Below are 6,173 nucleotides of genomic sequence, written 5' to 3' on the forward strand. Positions count from 1 at the left end.
CACACACCTCTGAGCACAAGAGAAAAAAAAAGATGTTGTAACTTAATGTTCGGTCACAAATGGATCATGACAGACTTTGTGTCTAATCAATAACATCTGGATGGACAAATCAGTCAGTGATGGTCGTCCACTATAATAAGCAACTTCTCTAACTTCAGCAGCCAGAAGGGCATTTCATTGTTCACACTTTTGGCACAAACAGGGTACTGTTTCCATGGTTACCTGCCATCAGAACCATAGCAGTCTCAGATTATCCCTCTGATGTTTATCACAATGCACCCTACCATGGCACTACATGAGAGTGACCAGTGGTAAATGAGTATTCAGATGATTTTCTGAAGTGGAAGTCACAATACCACACCACACAAGTACTAAATTGCAAGTAAACGTCTAGCATTTGAAATTTGAAATTTCAAGTAAAAGTACATATTATTAACAAAATGCACTTAAAGTGGGGGGAATCGGGTGTTTGTAGGTGGTTGGTATCTATGAGTGAGTACAAAAGGAGACTGTTGAGCCATGGCAGAGGTACATGCTGTACTGCATGCCATTCTAGTGTTATCATACTATGGGATAATTCTTAGTGATCCATGGACATGAAAGTAGTAGTTTTATGTTGTGGCTGATTAGGGTGGGATAATTTGCATTTATAGTGTTTACACACTTTTGGGAAGTTTACTGAATAACAATGTGTGATATTTTTTAAGCTGATGTTTTTGTCAGTAAAATCGTAGAGGTTTAAAGTAGCATAAAGTGGAAACACTCAAGGAAAGTACTAGTACTTGAAGACTATTTTCCACTCCTGAGTGGGATATTGTATGTAATGTGGAGCAAACATGGATTATTGACTGCTTTTCTTTGTAGTTTCTGTCATCCCCTAATAAATGTTTTCCCTCATAGTTTATAGTGAGTCTATGAGTCTACATGCACTTTAGTAACCTGGTTACTGTTAGCTTTCTGCAGTAACCCTTCAGCACAGTGACCTCATAGCAGTGCGTCCTTATGGCAACCTGTTTGATGACCTGTTTGTCCCTGAATGTATTCACCACTGCAACAATTACAGTCACTGTCTGGATTTTAGTGTGTTACAGGCCTGTTTTATTCTCTTTTAAGAATATGAAGATGGCTACAAACACATAGGATAGTTTTAATTAAACGTGTAGTTATCAAATGAATATCAAACATAACATTATTACTTTGCCAATCCATTGGCATGTGAATCCATGAAATAAGCCATGTGTTCTTCTGACTCATCGTCATTTTGCATGTTTACATGATGTCCACTTCATTCTGATCTGTTCTGTACACAAGACATTTATTGCATGTGTGTCTCTCAGGGTAAGGGATCACTGTGGCTCTTCCTGAGGTTTCCTCCATGTTTTGTTTTTTTCCTGCTGCAAGGGTTTTCTTTCTGGGGAGTTTTCCCTTCCTAATCGAGGGTCTAAGGACTGAGGATGTCATTCACTGTACAGATTTTAAAGCCCACTGGCAATGTGATTGTGATTTTGGGCTTTATAACCAAAAGTGACTTGTCTTCAACCAAAGATTGTTCTAATTGTTCATTAATCTCATTAAAAGTGGATATCAAAAGAAAACAAAGATGAGAAGACAGTCAGTAAAAATAAAAATTCTTGCTGTTGATGTTGTCTATTCGTCTGTCTGTCGGTCTGTCAGTCTGTCTATTTATCTATCTGTCTATCTATGACTTAGTTGATAACTGTTCTGATGTATTTTTATAGTTTAGGGCTGGTCTGCACTGTGGACATTTCTGTGGTTGGAAGTGCTGATGAACCGTTTCATGCCTGCGGTATTTTCCATTAATGTCATGGTCCAATTAGAGTTAAGGCGCTCATTAGTGCACTTGTGTCAAGACAACAATGATAACAGGATCTGGTTGAAATGACTGGGCCTACCAAACAGTCAGGTAAACACAGACAGAAAGGGAAATGACCACCCAACAATTCCCCCACTATAGCTCTGTGACAAAAGGAAGTATCAAGCTCCTGACATCTGAATATGAAAAACACAGACTATGAGACAAGTCATGCCACAGTGAGGAGGTGAGATGGTCAGGCTGAAGTTTAGAAAGTAGAGTCAGTGCGCCCCCTTGAGCTATATGTGGTTCTGTGTGTGTATCTCTGCTCTGCAGAGACAACAGCGCTCAAGAGAAATAATTTCAGTCCATTTCACTGCAGAACTTTTCTGACAAGCGTGTGGTACTAGTTAAAGGTCACCAATTAAAAGATTCGCAGTGTGGAAGCTATTGCCAAATTTTGCCTCCTGCACTTGTTAGACCATTTAATGTGCACATAAACTGCCCTCCAGTTAAGGCAATTTAGAAAGTGAGCCTGCTGTGACGCACCCAAAGGGATGATACGGCAGGTTTAAGATTAGAGAAACCAGCTCGCAGTCCATCTGGATGAGGAGTGGATGAATGACTCCCTGATTACAATGTCCCAAACGGCAATTTTGTGAAAGCTAATGCCCCGATGAGATCACAAAATAAAAACATTTATTATCACATATGAATATATGTACTTGCCACTCTCATCACATTTCAGCAATTTCTTCAGTCTTTATTCACTACATTCACTCTAATAATAACTGACCTAACCATCCTGTCCTTCATGATGCAATATGACACAAGTCATTAATCTTGAGGTGTACTTAAACTGATTGGTGCTATGTTGTTCTGATGACTTTGTATGTCTCTTATTGTGCTTTAGTTTGTTTTATATTTTTAGAATAGAATATATCTTTATTGTCATTGTTTCAGAAACAACGAAACATAGATAGCAGCTCTTTGTTCGACAAATAAATATCAAATATAAATAAGTATTAAAAAATAGACAAAAATAGTAGTAAATATATACAATAAGATAAATAGACACAAGATTCAAGTGAATATGTACACAAGTGAGTATGTAAATTAGGTGTGGTAGTGGGGGGGTTATTGCACTGGTATTTTCTTAATTCATGTTTTTCATTTGGGATTTTGGGTGAGTTCGGATGGCTAACTGCTTCTCGATCTTTCCAGTCACATCTTTAAATCATATGTTCATACAAATAACAACCAGACAAATAGAAAATTATCATTAATTACAATGGGTATTAAGTTTAATTTTCACAGAAATCCTATTTGATAAAATAAATATAATTTCCAGTTCATTTTTTTGTTTGTTTTTTGTTTTTATTTATGGGCTAATATATATAGTAGTGTATATATGCTTTATTGAGTGACATTTAATTAGCTGAAGGGGGGTGTAACATTTAATAATACTGTAAACATTACATTTTTATATGGCAAAACAGGAAAAAGAAAAAAGAAACAGGCATGCTAAAAAGGGAAGGAAAAGAAAGGTCCTTATGTGGGTCTCAGAGGGTTAAAAAAGGAAGGTGCTGTGACTTCCTCTCCATCATTTTTCCCTGATGGTTCACAGACAGAAGTAGTAGCATCCCGACAGGCCAACAAGCCCACAGAGGGACAGTCAGCAAATGGCAGTAACAACACCAAGACGAGGCACAAAGCACTTATTATCACAGATGGATGTCGTAAATACTGGATCTCCTGGGGAGGTGAGAGGACCGCTGAGGGGAGAGTCAGCCTCTTCTTCTCAATCCAGCACTGAGTCCGTGCTTTGTGAGCAGTGGAGGCCATCTTCAGTCTTGGCAGCTTTCATCAGCCAGCCTGTTCGAGCAGGAGTTAAGCTGATCTGAAAGAGCTCGATGAGAGACAGACACATGGAGACTCACAGGGGGAGAGGTGATTCAGAGCATGTGGGTGTACACACTGGGCCTCATTCAGGAGATACGTTCTGCCCTCAACATCTGTGGAAAGAAAATGTCCAAAATACACATTAAGGTGTTCATTTTAGTTCAGATTTTTGTTCTGGATATTTCTGAAAACTAATGCATAATTATATATATATATATATATATATATATATGTATATATAGATATATATAGATATATATATATAGATATATATATATATATAGATATATATATAGATATATATTGATATATATATATATATTGATATATTGATATATATTGATATATATTGATATATATTGAGATATCCTCAATTGTGTATTTTAACATAAAATATCAGGAAACCTGTGATACAAAAAATAATTGTCTTTATGTAAGTTATCAACTGGGGAATTTTCATGGAGATATCTATTAGTTAAAAGTTTAACCCTATTTACCATTTATTGTCTAAAAATGTACAGAATTTTACAATGCATATCTTTGTATGGTGTTTTTACTCAAAATTTGCTTTTTTTCTGATTACATGAGCCAGAGATCTTCACTTCAGAAGCACTTACATATGGCAAACCTTCCAGTTTTAGTCCAGTCTATATTCTGAAGTTCTGTACAGAGGGGTTTGTTCATATATAATTTGTGTCATGGTCCAATCATTTCTGATTATGTGTTTTCTGTGTTTTTGTGGTGTCTGTGGTGTGGTGTCACTGATTAAATGTAATGGAGTAAAAGTTGCAACAAGTGGTACAAAGCAGCAGAAAATGGAAATACTTAAATACAAATACCTCAAAATTGTACTTGAGTATAGTACTATAGTACTAAATCTACTTACATTCAACAAACCATATCAATTTTTGTATTATCATGTCTGTAGACAGTATTTTATGATTTATGGATTGATAAAAGAGAAACCCAAAATGCCCTCTGTCAACGAAATTAACTAAGAATTTTGAACCTGGCTTGATCGAATGTTTAGATTTCCAGTGCGGAAATGTATGCATATTACTGCGCTTTTAAGTAGACAATGCCTTATGTGCATATTTAATCATAGAATTTCAGAAAGCTTGTTATAAAATAACTATGGAACTTTACATGGGAATTATCATGGTGATATCTATTAGTTAAAAATGTCACCCTGTCCACCTGTATCTCCCCTTAGGCAGTCAGAGTCAGACTGTTCTGGTCAGGCAGACTTCGCCAGGGAAAGCCCTTCGTCTGGCATCTGCAAAGTCTGTCTGAAATACAGAAAAAGCCTGTCACAATATATTAGTCTACAGCATACTGATGTGATGAATGAAACATGATCAGAAAGGACCTTTAGAGGGAGACAAATGAGAGCGAATCGGCTGGTGTCTGAGGCAGGATAATAATAGGAACACCAACAGGTGGCAGGGACTGATGATACATAATTAAATTCGACAGCTCATTTTGTTTTATTGGGAAGATTTTTACCAGGGATTAAAGGCTCAAAAGATTATCCTCCGTTTCACTTGTGTTTGCAGATGGAAGCGAGGGACCCTGCCAGCCAGACTGTTTACAGAAAGATGGAGTTTGTGTATAACCATACATCATTAAGGTCACCATCGTGTATGTCTTCTTTTGCTCAACATATGGATGAGAAATACTCAACATGATCTGAATCTTATTTTCTTTATGTCTCAAATTTATTCTAACCCTCACTGATATCTTAGATGAGATATATTACCACATGACTTTGTGGTGAATCTTCTCTTCCTGGCTGTGGCTCGATGTAAGTCTGAGGGTAGAGGTGATAATCTAACCATCTCAGTTTCTAGACAGGAAATGCACACTAACTATAACCTTGTGCTGTGCTTTTCCACATTATGCTCTGCTGCAGCCTGTCTTGATTTTAATATTGCATCACTGAGCATCTCATCAAGCATCAACACCTCCAGCAGAGGCCTCTCACTGCTCAAGTCTTTGATGTTTAAGAGCACCTGAAAGGACATGAGGAGCTGAAGCAGTGAGTCATAACAACAACTGTGCTTGTGGCAGGATGCTCAGAGTCAACCAAGAAACCAGTTGCATCTACTTCTGATAGAAAACAGCCACATTTATAAATCTCACAAATTATAAAGAATATAGGGATTAGTAAAATGCAACCTCAGTCTGAAAAGATTTTATCAGTGATCCTGCACACATATTAATCCCCAACCACTTCACCTGGTTGTTAGATGTGAGAAGCGAATACAACAAAGTTTCCATAACAAATCTTAGCTATTTCTTTCATATAATTATTAGCAATATTCAAATTGAAGGTCCAGTGTGTCGGATTGAGGCCTCATTCAGACAGAATCAGACGGCATTAAAGCTTTTCTGACCCAATTTGAAGTGGATCTGTTCAACATCAATGTCTAAAACGGGTTATTTCCTGTTGCCACTA

Source organism: Pagrus major, chromosome 11, assembly GCF_040436345.1.
Source record: "Pagrus major chromosome 11, Pma_NU_1.0".
Taxonomy (NCBI): domain Eukaryota; kingdom Metazoa; phylum Chordata; class Actinopteri; order Spariformes; family Sparidae; genus Pagrus; species Pagrus major.